The 15,472-nt window shown below is 37.4% G+C and overlaps 1 protein-coding gene and 1 pseudogene across 14 annotated transcripts in view; one reads left to right on the top strand and one right to left on the bottom strand.

The window, feature by feature from the left end:
* The window catches only part of APBB2 (amyloid beta precursor protein binding family B member 2), a 331,632-nt gene that overhangs the window by 59,154 nt on the left and 257,006 nt on the right, over positions 1 to 15,472 (top strand). For 12 of the 14 annotated variants that reach the window (XM_019751904.2, XM_019751900.2, XM_019751912.2 and 9 more), the window contains exon 2: positions 5,084 to 5,250. The exons of the other annotated variants lie outside the window; for them this stretch is intronic. The gene's annotated coding sequence lies outside the window, so the exon portion shown is untranslated. The remainder of the gene's footprint in view (positions 1 to 5,083; positions 5,251 to 15,472) is intronic. 14 annotated transcript variants of the gene reach the window in all.
* LOC109458365 (large ribosomal subunit protein eL6) lies at positions 8,509 to 9,352 on the bottom strand (annotated as a pseudogene).

The raw sequence follows: 15,472 nt of genomic DNA, 5'->3' as shown, positions 1-15,472 counted from the left end.
TTCATTTCTTTTTAATCCTTAAGAAAATGACTGCAGGAGGTGCTTCTAAAATAACTGATATTCCTTTTGTTAAAAGTGGGGTTGTTATTGGATAGATTCCAGAATGTGTTCTTTTTCCTTGGGGGAGGATATTGGCGTGAGGGGGCTATTCCATTCTGTGCTAACACATACACAAATCATGATCCCTCAAACTTAAGAGCACATTTTATATGATGGCAGTTGCTTGGTATATTGTAAAATGTGGCCTGGAGATTAAATTAAGGTATAAAATATTTACTGTATTTAACTCAATTAAAATTTTGGCCTAAAAAATCATTGATATATATATATATATATATATATATATATATATATATATAATGTATTACAGAATTGTACACTTGAAACCTATGTAATTTTACTAACCATCATCACCCCAATAAACTTTAATAAAAAAAAATCATTGTATTGCAGCAGAAGCAGCCTTACTGCTTAAATCTATTTAGTTCATGTATTTTGCCTTTCAGATAGATGAGCAATGACTGAAATATCAGTTCCATTAGGGCAGACATTTTGTTTGGTGCTAAGTCACCAGCACCTAGAACAGTGCCTGATACATAGTGAGTGTTCAATAGAAAGTGTACTAAATATTGAGCTAGCAATTAGACAACCAAAACTGAAAACCGCGTCTGCCACTTTTTACCGAGAAACGTTCTCAGGGGCTCGTAAAAGTAACAATACCTGATATGTGTCTGGTATTTGGATCAGAGGCTGCCCGCCTGTTCTCACAGCTCCCTGTACCTGCCTTCACCTCGGTCCTTGTGGTTGTATCCACAGTGCCATATCTGGCAGCACTGTAGCTTCTTAGTAAATGTTTGTTGAACGAATACATAGTGCCTTCAAAATTTCTATGCTCCTCTTGCATTTGGTTTCATCGGTTGACAATCCCATGAAGTTGGCTGATAGTGTCATCCCCGTTTTACAAATGGTGGAACCAAGGTTTAAAGAGAATAAGTTAGTTGTCCCAGAAAACTTTGGGTTATAAGTAGCAGAGTTGGGACTCCAACTTCTAACTGTGCTCATTTCTTCATCTCATATCCTTTCCAGAACAGTCTTAAAACATTAATAAGCATAAATTTCCCCTCTCCACTCACTCCCCCCACCACTGAAATTCTCTTTACTGGAGAGTATGACAGGGGAAGTTACTACATGAAACCTTTTTCAAATGGCCATAATGTCTTCTTCATCCACCACAAACTTTGTTGGCTGCCAGTTTGGGTTATTCATTTGGTTGCCTGTGATGGGTATCTAGGATAGATACTTTTTGGAAAAAAGTAAACTAGCCAGCATTATTTCATAGAATTTATACTTTCCTCTCCCAAACATTGTAAGATGTAAGTAAATTTGTTGATACTGTGAATCTACGTTTTTAAAATCAAATTTCCAAAGCTGTGAGGGGAATGTTCTCCAACATATGCTTGCCTGGTCCTCCTGGTCATTCTGAGTTAGAAATTTCAGAAGTGTTGAATTGGCCCGGCAGATATTTCTGGAATCAGGCCCAAGAAAGGGAAACCTTCCCTGTGGCATTAGAATAAAAAAATAAAATGCTAGCCAAACATTTAAGATTCTCACATGGTGGCAATATCTGGGCGCATATTTTGCCAAAGGCAAAAAAACCCTAAACAACACACAGCCAAGGTTTCAAGTAAGAAAGGATTTTAAAATCCGTGAATCTGATCCAATTTCTTTTTCAGTCTCTGTGGAGAAAGATAATTTGTTGACTTCAGCAGGATTGTCCCTGATTTGATTAGTAGGTCAGAGTTCATTCTACCAGGCTGCTTGATTTAAACATCCTGCCGGTACCTTACAAATGACTTTCAGGGGTGACTTGGACAACACTCACCACAAAGCTTTGATTTCATTGTGAAATAACAACAAGAATCTATTTCCTGGTGCTGGTGGTGGACGTTAACCTTGAGTATTAGAACGGAGTCATAGAGGGGAATAAACTGCCCGGATGGTCTTTCCTGCAGGACCCAACCATGGAAATATATGGGGGCTTGAGGAGCAGTTTGGGGAGGAAAAGACGCGTTTTTATTTCTCATGAGGTGCCTGATTTCTCAGATGAGGCGGGACAGGACCGTTGTGTTTGTTCTGGCTCTTACCAAGCGAGATCACATCATCCATCTGATCACATCATCCCTCGGTGCAGCTTTCTATTAGCTGCCTCACAGTTCGTGCCTTTGTTGCCCTGCTGCACAGTAGGGGAAGGGCGACAGGAAGTGAGCTCCATAAAGGCTTTTCATGGAGCGATTCTGAGTTTGTCGTTGCTATCCGTCCTCTTCTCTCCCCTTCTTCTCAGGCTAGTCACATTTTTGTGAGGGGCTTTTAGGTTTCTGATTGGTGTGGTGTGAGTAAGTGCTAAGAAAGAAGTGGAGGTGAGCAATATTTCAAATAAATCATTTAGAAGGAAAGAGAAAAATCCTGCTTACTCTGTAAGGTCATATCAGACATAAGACATGAAGCATCTGAATTATTTTAGTTTAATTTAGTTCTTTAGTGACTCTTGTTTTCTTAGTTTTTGGAATCATTAATGTCTCTTCCCTAAGACTTGAGTCCTTTTGGAAGGAAGAGACCAGACTTGATGCCAATAAATCACTTATTTCCCACACTTTGGTGAGCATGCATCCTACCTGTCTCTTCCAGGTGGCTTGTGCAAGTGTAGTCTTATCTTGTTGAAAATCTTCTGTCCAGCTTTGAGTAGTGGGAATGTGCTGTTATCAACAGAGCAAGTACTAGGACCAGAAAGCTTTCTGTGTGATAGGCAGTTTCTGTTCAGGACACCTGCTGCCCGAGCACACTGCGCCCATTGTTTCTCCGACGGAACGTGTTCTGGGCAGTCTTTTTTAGCCTGCGGTTGAGTCTTGGCTTTTTTTCCTGCGTGCATTTCATTTTTGGTGCAACAAATTTCTGTCTTGTTCTTCTGGTTTTGCTGATATGAATTTACCATGGGAGGATGGTTCATACAAACTTGTATTGCAAAGAGTGCGTGCTGAGACATTGTCATAGTAGGAAAAGCACTTGGTCAAAGAGGAGGCACGTGATCTGGACTCTGGTCTCTGCTCTGCAGACTGTGTGGCCTCTGTGAAAACATTTGACCTCTCTCAGCATCCGTGTCTTCATTTGTAAACTGGGGGTAGGGGTGGGGCTCCTTGGAATGCTGGATTGCCAAGTCCCCCAGTGTTAAGATTCCACCGTTGTGTTTTCTGAGATGCTAAGAGTCTCGGACATGGATGGGGCAGTGTCCACTGAGGGCGGTGCTCCTGTGCAATTGTAGGTGACATCAAGGAGGCACTCTTTTTAATTCAATGACAAGTGTGTGGCGTGGCCAGTGATAGAGAAGTTTGGGGGCATTAGGTTAGGGAGGGAAATAACCATGGTCTTGCTGTCTCTTAGTGGCGAGTTTGCAGAATAAGAAAACATTTTTTTCTTCTTTCTAGGAAAGTACTGTTGTTAGCCTTGAAAGTGTTACTGGACATGGGTTTTGAACTTCTAAATTAAAAATTACTGGGTTCAGATAAACGAAGACTTAATTAGTCCTTATTGTTCAGATAAGAGGAAGCCCACAGATCAGGCTAAAACAGTATCCTATCCCATTTCTGACGTGTATCCCATACTATTTATAAAAATCTTATTTAAAAATATTCTAATACTACAAGCAATACATATTAATTGTAGAAAATTTGGAAAACACCAAGAAGGAAATACAAATATCTTCTAATTCCATGACCCAGAAATAGCTTTTGTTATACTTTGGTGTCTGTAGATTATATACACTCAGTTTGTATAGAACAAAATTGGTATCATACCACCCGTATATAACTTGATATCTTGCTTTTTTCCTCTGTGTTCCTTTTGAGATGATTTTTGGAACTGAGATTCCAAATGAAGGGAGAGATTAATGTAATATTATGCTTGGCCTGCTTGTGACGGGGTGTGTTTTGACTTACAGAAATAGAATTATGGACCCAATATCTGAAAATAACATTTGTCCTGTTCCCTCTTGAATAGGCTTTCAATATTTCGCAGGGCTTTCAATATTTTGCATGTATAGATGTTGTCATAACTATTACTGTGATTAACAAATGAAGATTTCCTAATCTATTAGTTCTTAATTGTTCACTAATTACTTTTATAAGGTCCGCTCAGTTTAGATTTCTGTACCAGAGTTGTTAGCTGCAACCTCAGTGAGCATACACTATTTTAACACTGTTTTTCTGGATGCCATCATTCTTCATGCTGAAGCTTAGTAGCTATCTACTGTGGGCCAGGCCACAGGTTTGGCATGAAGTAGGATAGTTAAGAGATTCCTTTTGCTCAAATATATTATACTTTTGATAATATTTATGATTCATGTGTTGAAAATTGGTTTCATATATTGTTTTCCTCTATTATGAGGTGAAAGGTGATTAGCTTCCCCTTTGGATTATTTAGCCTATAAAACTTTCTGTTGCACCATTCACTGTGCATTGAAAATACGTTCTAAATCCTGAACCACTTTGGAATTTTTTATGACCTTTCCCTTATGTGTCTTTTGGTGGTGCCTTTGAAGTCCTGAAATGTTTTTATATTTGATTGCGATTAAATCTGGGTTTCATTTTACTTTTTAAAAAACATATTGAGCAAGTTAATTTTCTGTTCAAGTTCCTAAGGGGAATGATTCCAGCCCTCTGTGTCCCAAGAATTCAGACTGAGCCTTGCCAGAACATTCCTGTGGTTTTCCACAAGGCAGATCAGTGTGTTCATGAAATTTTAGTTGTAGCTTGTGTTTTCTATGGTTAATTAAAACATCTGGCTTTTAAGTTTTCCACAAACAGTATAATCATTTGGCCAAACCTTTTCAATAATGATTAAATACTTCAGCCCTCCACCTTAGAATAGCCCAAGCTTGTATTTAGAACACCTCATAAGCTATTGTCCCTGTTCATTAATGATTTTAAATATTTGGGAGAGGTTTGGGTTATTCTGCCAAACATACACTCTTGAGAGAGAGAGCGTTTGTGAATCTACATCCCTGTAACGGCTTCTGGCCTTTGCCCTCCAGGTTGGAGCTGCTGTGGGTGAGCTGCTGCGGTCTGTAGCCAAGCATGGTGTGGTCAGATCTGCCCAGCCGTGGAACAGAAACATTTGCTGGATGGAAAATCCATAAAAGAAAGCTGCTGTGAAAGCCCGAGACAGACCATAACTTAAGCAAAATCAGATTGGTATAAGGTAAGAGAGGCTGGATAAAGTAGATGGGGTTTGGAAAGGAAAAGTTGCTTTGTTTATTCCATCAAGTGATTTTGCAACAACCCCACATAATCATTCCAGTTATCTAAGAGATTCCTAGCATCACATAAATGGCAGCTATATACTGACAAACTTCTGTGTACAATGTGTTGTTGTCTTCCTCTTTCTCTCTTCCTTTTTCCTTTCTTCTCTCCCACCCTCTCTTGCTCATCTTTTCCTCACTCAGAGAAGAGAGAAAAAAGATCTCAAGCGCAAATATATAAGAAGCCACCACCAGAGGCCACCCATAACAGACTCAGTGATTTTCGCTTTAGTTTCGAGAAAAGGCAGTGACCCTGAGAAAGCATGGACTGGTATTGGTACTTTCCGAGACTTGCCCTCGTTTGCGTATTTACACTGTCCCAGGTGGATCATGGAAACCTGACTTTTGTTTGGTGCGTGCGGGGTACTCCATGCTACTCTAGTTTGCTTGGCAAGTTTTTACTTTTATCTCCCCCAAACAAAAGCGAGCGACACGTTTGAGTTCAGCAGTGTACTTTTGACATTAAGATATTCATGTAGGACAAAGGAGAAGAAATGTTCTGAAAATAATAGGAATATAAATAAGTGCAAAATAGGTTTACTGTGGACCAGGAGAGGGAAACTGTATAAACAACCTCACCTGTGGCAATAAGGTGGAAAATAGTTCATTTTGAGAAAGTATATTGTACAGGGACAGGCAGTGCAAACATCTTCTGTTGGATAATCCGTGGGTAACTCGGATTATGTATATTATTATATGCATAATAATGATAAATACTCACTAGAGGAGCGAATCAGCAGTCTTGAGAGCCTGTGACGGAGATGTTGACTTTGCCCATCCAGCTTCCTTTTCTTTCAACAAATGACCCACATTTTCCCTGGGCAGTCAGTCACCCTTGCTTTGTTTCCAGCCTGTGTAGTTAGACGAGGTGACCCCACCATCTCTGTTATGGGCATGTGCTACAAGCTTGGCCAGTCAGGGTCCCAAGGATCAGTGTATGGAGGAGCCCCAGTATTGTCCCTGAAACTGTTGCAAAGAGGTTTTTCCTTTTCGTGGGTTCGTTAAGTTGGAGCTGCTGGTGATGCTCCTTGCTACCACTTCGGGAAAGCCTTTTTGAGAAGGAAGTCAACACAGAGGACGTCAGAGCAGGGAGAGGGAGGAAATGAGATGGGGATGGAGTGGGAGGCGGAGGAGCGGACACACACATGGACACACAAACAGACACATGTGAACACACACACACACACACACACGGATGCTACAGCACCTAAAGCCAGCACTTTGGTTTCACTTTCTGGGCAGGTTAGCTAGCTCATTTGAGGTAGGTGTCCATCACTTACATCTGCAAACATTGTGATTGGTGATGCCTTGTAGGTGTAGCATGGAATAACTGTCACAGTTCCTGTGTTCAGGAGCTCCACGGTAGGGGGTAGACTAGATTGGTATTCGGCTAGCGGTCAGTGTGAAAATGTATCACCAGATGTAAGAATGAGGTTCTATGAGAGTAGCAGAGATGGAATTATGAAGTCTGCTGGGTGGTAGAGGGACTAGCAGAGAGAGCTGTTATTTAACAAAGGGGAAATAGGATTTAGTCTTCAGAAACATTTAGAAAAAATAATTCAATTAAGTATTTCTGAATCTGAAAGAAAGGGAGGCTTTCCGGAGTCTATAGTTAAAATAAATTGCAGATAAGGAAGATAATTTCAGAGCTTGCTAGTAGTAGAAGCTTAGTATTTACTGTAAACACAATTGTTTTGGGAACAGCCAAACGAGAGGTTATCAGAGAGCCGTCCAGAGTTGATTATAACACCACAGGGTCACAGGAGCTTTTCTCACCAAAATCTCAGTTGTCTTTCTGTTCTAAGCAGAATTCCGAGTGTGTCATGAATTTTAAAGATTTGTTTCCTCTCCTTCATGTTAGATTTTATTATTATTTTATTTAATTTTTAAATAATTGTTTGCTTTTTAAAAAAAAATTAATAGACTATTTTGGGGAGGGCAGTTATAGGTTACAGAAAAATTGAGCAGAAAGTATAGAGCCTCCTTCCCCACCCCCCACCTTGTTTTCCCTGTTAGTCACATCTTGCAGTAGTAAGTAGTTAGGTACATTTGTTACAATTATTGAGCCAATATCGATCCATTATTATTATTAACTAAAGTCTGTCATCTACATTGGGTTCACTCTGTTGTACATTTTATGGGCTTTGACAAGTATTTAATAATATGTATCTACCGTGACAGTATCACACACAGTACTTTTTTACTGCCCTGACAATCCCGTGTTCTAACTATGCATCTCTCCCTCCCTCCCCCTGAATTCCTGGCAACTACTAATCTTCTTACTGTCTCCATAGTTTTCCAGAATGTCATATGGCTGCAATCATATGGTATATAGCCTTGTCAGTTTGGCTTCTTTCACTTTGCAATATGCATTTAAGATTCCTCCGTGTCTTTTCATGGCTTGATAGCGCTTTTTAATGATGAGTAATGTTCTATTGTCTGGATGTACTGCAGTTTATTTATCCCTTTACCTACTGAAGGACGTCTTGGTTGCTTCCAAGTTTTGGCAATTATAAATGAAGCTGCTATAAACATTAGCGTGCAGGTTTTAGTGTGGACATAAATTTTTAACTCCTTTGGGTAAATACCAAGGAGCATGATTGCTGGATTGTATGGTAAGAGTGTGTTTGTTTTGCCCAACTGTTTTCCAAAGTATCTGTACCATTTTACATTCCTACCAGCAATGAATGAGAGTTGCTGTTTCTCTGCATCTTCTCCAGCATTTGGTGTTGTCAGTGTTTTGGATTTAATCCATTCTAGTACATGTAGAGTGATAGCTCATTGTTCTTTTTATTTGTAGTTCCCTAATGATGTTTGATGTTGAGGATCTTTTCATAAGCTTGCTTGCCATCTGTATATCTTCTTTGGTGAGGTGTCTGTGCAGATCTTTTGTCCATTTTTTAATTGGATTGCTCATTTTCTTATTGTTGAGATTTAAGAGTTCTTTGTATATTTTGGATACCAGTCCTTTATCAAGTAAGTCTTTTGCAAATATCTTCTCCCAGTTATGTGGCTTGTCTTTTCTTTCTCATGACAATTCCTCCCTCCCTCCCTCCCTCCTTTCCTTCCTCTTCCTTTTTCATCCTCCTTCTCTTCCTCTTACCCTTTCTCCTTCTTTTTAACAGATCAGGCATTTAATTAGGTTCTTCGCAATACATTTAGAACTTCAGTTTGTGAGGATCAACCCCATTTGTGAGAGTAAACACAGAGCGGAGGTAGCCCCGGAGCTGCGTAAGAGCTTTGGTTTTTGGCAGAATTTGTGCATCTGCAGCTTTCTGATCAACTTTGCGCTGCTCTGTAATCTTGTATTTCTCTTTCTCTGTGCTGAAGATCTCACCCTTCTGGTGTCTGGGCTTGTGCAGCTTCTTCTTGAAGTAAGCACCAGTGAGATTTGGGGATTTTCACACCACTGATACCAATTTTGGTAGAGGTGGCGATGACAGATTTCTGGTGTGTCCTACACAAAGGGACTCGATTGAGGGACAGAGGTCCAGTCACAAATCGCCACTGCCCAGCTGCTTCAAGAAAACCACCGTCTGGCCTCTATGACGCCCGGTGAGAATGACCAGAACGGTCCTGGGACTGATGCCGGCTCCAAGTTTCCTCATGTGCTGACTGAAGGGTTTCTTGCCGTGGCTCCACAGCTTTTGAGGCACATCTTAAGCAGGGTCATATGTAGGTATTTTGTGAAGTTTAACCACTCAGGTGCCACCATTCTTTTCACCACCAACTGGTTTTGTGATGGTAGCTAGAACCTTCTCCTTCTTTTTCTTTTCAATCCTGGATTTAGCTGCTGAATACTTCCTTTAGGGAACACATAGTTGATCGGAAACATCTGCCAGTTCCTCTGACCAGGACAGGGTTTCGGCTGCAGTGGGGCTTCCCCTTCTTAGACGTTTTGGCCTTGAGATTACCCTTCTTAAGTGTGCCACAAGTATCAGCCTGCTGGGCTTCAGGTTTCTTCTCCTTCGTGTCCGACTTCTCAGCTCTTTCACCCACCATCTTGCAAGATGGGAAAGGGTGACAATTTTTTTCTCATAGCAGAAATTTTTAATGTTAATGAAGTCCAACTTGTCAGTTATTTCTTTCATGGATTATTGGTTTTATATCTAAAAAGTCATTGCCAACCCAAGGCCATCTAGGTTTTCACCTATGTTATCTTCTAGGAGTTACATAGTTTTACATTTTACTTTTAGGTTTATGACTTAATTTTTGTGAAAGATGTAAGGTCTTTGTCTACATTCATTTTCTGTATGTGGATGTCCAGGTATTCCAGCACCATTTGTTGAAATCATTATCCTTTCTTCATTGAATGGCCTTTGCTCCTTTATCAAAGATCAGTTGACTGTATTTGTTTCAGTCTATTTCTGGGCTCTCTGTTCTCTTCCATTGATCTATTTGTCTGTTCGTCTACCAATCCATACTGTCTTTATTACTGTAGCTTATGGTAAATCTTCAGATCAATATTGTTGGTGCTCTGACCTTGTTCTTGTCCTTCAATATTTTATTGGTTGTTCTGGGTTTTTTGCTTCTCCATGTAAACGTTCGGATCAGTTTATCAATATCCACAAAATAACTTGCTGGGATTTTGATTGAGATTGTGTGGAGTCTGTAGGTCAAATTGGGGAGAACTGATACCTTGACAATTGAATCTTCCTATGTATATATGTGAAATAACTATTTCTTTAGATCTTACTTGATTTTTTTCGTCAGAGTTTTGTAGTTTTCCTTATATGGATCTTGTACATATTTTGTTAGATTTATATCTAAGTATTTCATTTATTTTGATGCTAATATAAATAGTATTGTATTTTTAATTTCAAATACCAATTGTTTACTGCTGGTATATAAGAAAGGAAGTGACTTCTGTGTATTAACTTTGTATCCTGTAAATTTGCTATAATTGCTTATTAGTTCCAGGAGTTTTTTTGTTGACTCTTTGGGATTTTCTTCATAGGCAATCATGTCATATGTAAACAAAGACATTTTTATTTCTTCCTTACCAATTTGTATTCCTTTTATTTTCTTGTCTTATTTCACTAGCTAGGACTTCTAATACGATGTCTAATGGGAATGGTGAGAGGTAGCATCGTTCCTTGTTTTTAATCTAGTGGGAAAACATTAGTTTCTCACTGTTAAGTATAATGTTAGCTGTAGGTTTTTTGTAGGTTTTTTTTTTTATCAAGTTGAGGAAGTTCTCCTATATTCCTAGTTACCTGAGAGTTGTTGTCATGAGTGGATGTTGGATTTTTATCAGATGCTTTTTCTACGTATGTTGATATGGCCATATAATTTTACTTTTTTAGCTTATTGATATAATGCATTATATTGAGTATTCATTGCTAAGTGTATAGAAATAAAATTGATTTTTGTATATTGCTCTTGTTTTCTTCTACCTTGTTGAATTTGTTTATCAGTACTGAGAGTTTTGTATTTTGTATGTGACTTCCTTAAGATTTTCTATATATCTGGTTATATCATCTGTGACTAGAGATAGTTTTTTTTCTTGTGCAATCTGGATGTTACTATTTTTTATAGTAACGTGAAAACTTTACTGATATGAGAATCACAAAGTAACATGCTTTGGTGTTTCTAATGAAATCATTCTATTATGTAGATTTTTGGAAAGGGCAGAAGATGGTAATTATGAAATTTATCTCCTCATAATTAAATTAAGCTGGTAATTGAATCAATGGAGTAGCTTCTTAGCCACTCCTGTATCTTCTTTGGGGAAATGCCTATTTAAATCCTTTGCATATTTTTATTTTGGATTATTTGTCTTATTGGATATGTGAATTTATGTATATTTTCTCCCAGTCTCTGGCTTGTCTTTTTGCTTTTTTAATGATGTCTTTTGAGGATCAAAAGTTTTTAATTGTAATAAAGTTCCATGTATTATTTTTTCCCCCAAAGCTCGTGAGTTTTGTTTCTAAACACTCTTTGCCATACCTAAGGTCACACGTATTTTCTCTAATGTCTCTTTCTAGAACATTTGTTTTCTCAGCCCTTACATTTAGGTCTATGATCCATTTTTGGTTAAGTTTTGTGTGTGGTGTAAGGTTCAGGTATATGTCCATTTTTGTTCTTTTCTGTTTTGCATATGGATATCCAATTGTGCCAATCATTTATTGAAAAGATTATCCTTTACTTATTGACTTATTTTGGTACCTTTGTAGAGAATTAATTGACCATAAATATAAGGGTTTATTCCTGGACTTTCAATTTTGTTCCTTATGACAGGGCCATACTTCACTAAGGTTTTTGCAATGCAGTTTTTCTATGAAAAAAGATTTTTCAAGAAATGGGCATAAGCTGCACAATATCTCCCTTATTAAAAAAATTTAAAAAATAATTTTTTATAGACTATTATTGTATCTTTGCTACTCTTCCTCTCCATTCCTGTTTGGGTCACTATTAAAAGTACTAGTCTCTGGTTATTTCTCTGTGGAATAACTATGGGAATCTGAAATGATAGAATCTAAATGCATTTTCTAGATTACTACATACATTACTTTGAATCAAAAATACTTTTGTTCTGATTTCAGTTTTATGTGGAATCTAGAAAGCAAAACAAACGAATAAACAAACCAGAAGCAAACTTATAGATACAGAGAACAAATTGATGGTTGCCAGAGGCGGGCAGTTGGGGGTCTGGGTGAAAAGGTGAAGGGTTTAAGAAATACAAATTGGCAGTTACAAAATAGTCACCAGGATGTAAAGTACAGCATAAGGAATATAGTCAATAATATCATGTTAACTATGTACATTGTCAAGTCGGTGCAAGTCTTACTGAGGGGATCACTTCTTAAGTTATATAAATGTCTAACCACTGTGCTGTGTACCTGAAATTGGTATAATACTGAATGTCAATTATAATTCAAAAATTTTTTAAAAATTTAAAAATACTTCTTTTTTATAAAAGTGATAAGCATTTTTATGCACATTATCCATTTGAATAAAGCAGATTAAATTAAAAAATTTTGATTACCTCTGTCCTAATCATTACCAATAACTACTAACTGAGGATTTCCAAGTTTAGTATATTATTTCAAGAATTTTCATTAATGGTTATACAAATTGGGTCTTTTATACAGAGAAAGTTACATTTCACAAAAGTATTATTTACTAAATGGAAAATTATGAATTACTGTGTCTTGGATTTAGGGAACATAGTATGGTTTTCTGTTTTATGAAAATTGGACATTTTTCATAATATCATTAAAATACTAGCTGTATTTTTGTATTTATCTGTGCTATTTTTGTCTTTGTATTAGTATGGTTCTCAATAGATTACTGTTCATACATGAGCATATTTATATGGGAAATGTAAAGAGTGTAGATTTATCTCTCTCCTTTAGTTACAACTCTATAAGAATTGTGAATGCATAAAGATTGAAAAGGAATAAAAACATCAATGCTTTATTGGGATGTTTGGATTCTAGTAGGCCATTTTCTTTCATTTTGTTTTCTAGTGAAGTTATAATTTTGTTTGGGGACAGACTTTTATTTTTAATGTGGAAACATATATAAATTTGGTATTGGTGAAATTCACAGACATTTCTTTTCTGTGACTTATAACTAAAAGCTGATTTCTGCCATTGGGCTTTCCTCAGGTATTAGAGTCACAGTGTTAGATTTAAAACATGTTTTCTACAGTTCCATTAGTAGGTCAAGCCATGCCTCCCACCTTCCAGAGGGCTCAGTTCTTCAGGATTGCTTATCTGCTTCCTGCTCTTTCTTTGTAATCTTCTCATTTCAACCTGGTAGACCAGCTTGATGGGAACTGAGATGTTTGTTACCTGGCCCCTTTGCAGTACTTTGGCTGATAATGTCACTTCATAAAAATGCATCCACAGAGCAATGTGGAGTTATTCTTTTTATTCATTTAAAAGAAAAAGCCATAGATAAGCTTTCATTTATATCCCTAGGATCCTGGAGATGGGTATCACAAATCTTTTAACCCAATCACTCCTTTCAATCTTTTTTTTTCTTTTTGGTGCCCTTTTAAAAATCTTTGTGACCTATTTGCAGAATGATGAATGACCCAATGAGAAATGTAATATAATGTGCTAGGAGGATTTGGTCTTGTCGATCCTGTTTTTCTTAGGAAGTTGAAACAAAATATAGCTGGGTGATGGTAACCTCTTATCTGCCGTTTCATTGAGTAGAGTGTTGTGCTGATGAAGTTAGAGTTCAGAATGATTGAGCTGTTGAAAACAGATTTGAGTTGTGGTACAATTACATTGTGATGACTCCAGCCCATTTTTAATCATTTGGTTGCAAAGGAAGATAAATCAGATCAATTTAGACACATTCAGTGAGCCAATGCAAAAATAAAGAGAGTGCCTGGCACTTGTTTTCATTAAGAGAAACCATTTTTGTGTAAATCTGTAATGAGGATGTTTATGACAAATATATTAATAGAGTTTGGAATATTACGTGTTTTAGTTTTTTGCTTGTCTTTATATTTTTATGTTAAATAATCTGTGAAGTATTAGGTTTCCTTTAAAAGCCTCCAAAGATACCATACTAGAGTGACATATAGTCAGTTGTTATTTATTTTAATGTATATATTTTGATTTAGTTACAAGCAGTGGTTTCTCGGTCTGATAGTGACCTATAATGAATAAAACATTTAATTTGATTATGTTGTCCAAATAAGATCTGTATTCTTGACACTGAACTGTTCAAACTTCTGAAATTTCCAAATTGATTATTATTTGTTCAATAAGAATTGATCTTCCATTTCATTCGTAAATAAAAATAGTCTATTGGATGTTTTTACATAGTACCTAAGCCTAGTAATTTATTTAAAAATGAATACCAACATCAGTCTAGCTTGCCTTAGGAAATTGCTTTGTACAATTTGCTACCGTACCCTTTTTTTTTTAATTGGGGAATATTGGGGAACTGTGTGTTTTTCCAGGGCCCATCAGCTCCAAGTCAAGTTGTTGTCCTTCAATCTAGTTGTGGAGGGTGCAGCTCACTGGCCCATGTGAGAATCGAACCGGCAACCCTGTTGTTTAGAGCTTGCGCTCTAACCAACTGAGCCATCTGGCCACCCCTACTGTACCCTTTTTAAGAATTAAAGAAAACAGTTTTTCCTGCAGTCATCATACAGCAGAGGCCCTTTTAGAACAGATTTTAGAAACTTAGTAATGATTCTACCCTTGGTTTAATAAAGGTGATTTTTTTTTTTTTGAAGATTTAAAGTCGCAAATAGTTTATTAGTGCTGTGTCTCTTTTCTGGTTTCTGGTTAAAGCGTGACAGTGCCCAGGAAAGTAAGAGGGCAGTTAGTGACTTTGCCAAAGACTTACCTCAGAAATAAAAAGTCTGGAGTTCCAACCATGACTTTAGGCCCTCGATGATTGTAAAATTAGATGTAAAATGACCACTGATCTTGAGCAGGCATTCACTTATGAGTGATAAGAGATGCTGACTTTTACTTATTAATAGTTCAGTGCAATTCAGTTAAATTCCAAGTTAACTTGTTAATAGTATCTATCCTCTATGGAAGTCTACTTTGGTAGTTGCTAGAGGGAATAAAATGTAGTATCCTGGGGGAGAGACAGCCAGAATGCTAGCTCTTTTGGGAGAGCTAACACTTTATTGAGCATGTCTAGGATGCTAAGTACTTAAGCACTTTCTCAGCCTTTGATGGGGGTGGGAATGGGGGAAGGAACTTTATTTGATCTTCACATCAATCCTATGAGAGAGACAGTGTTACCTTATTTTATAGATAAAGAAGCTGAGAATTGGAAAGATCAAATAGTTTTATCCAAGTCTCACATTTACTAATTTAAATTTGGGTCTGAACTTTTTCTCAAACTTTATTATATACCAGTGTAAATAAAAGCATTACCTCTAAAGTAGTTGGCCTGTGGAAAACTCTCTCTCTCTCTCTCTCTCTCTCTCTCTCTCTCTCTCTCTCACTTTTATATCTTTCGTTATTCATATAACTGAATGGATAATAAAGGCCCAAAGTCGTATATGAGTAGTATGCTCTGGAATTTTCAAGGAGAAAATAATGTGGATGTAGATTAATCTGGAGAAGTGGCATTTTATTATTTTTGATAAATGAGTAGAAGTAGAAGGTTATCGGGAAATGGGGGTTTTCAAGC

Source organism: Rhinolophus sinicus, linkage group LG02, assembly GCF_036562045.2.
Source record: "Rhinolophus sinicus isolate RSC01 linkage group LG02, ASM3656204v1, whole genome shotgun sequence".
NCBI lineage: Eukaryota > Metazoa > Chordata > Mammalia > Chiroptera > Rhinolophidae > Rhinolophus > Rhinolophus sinicus.
This window is presented reverse-complemented; position numbering and strand designations above follow the sequence as displayed.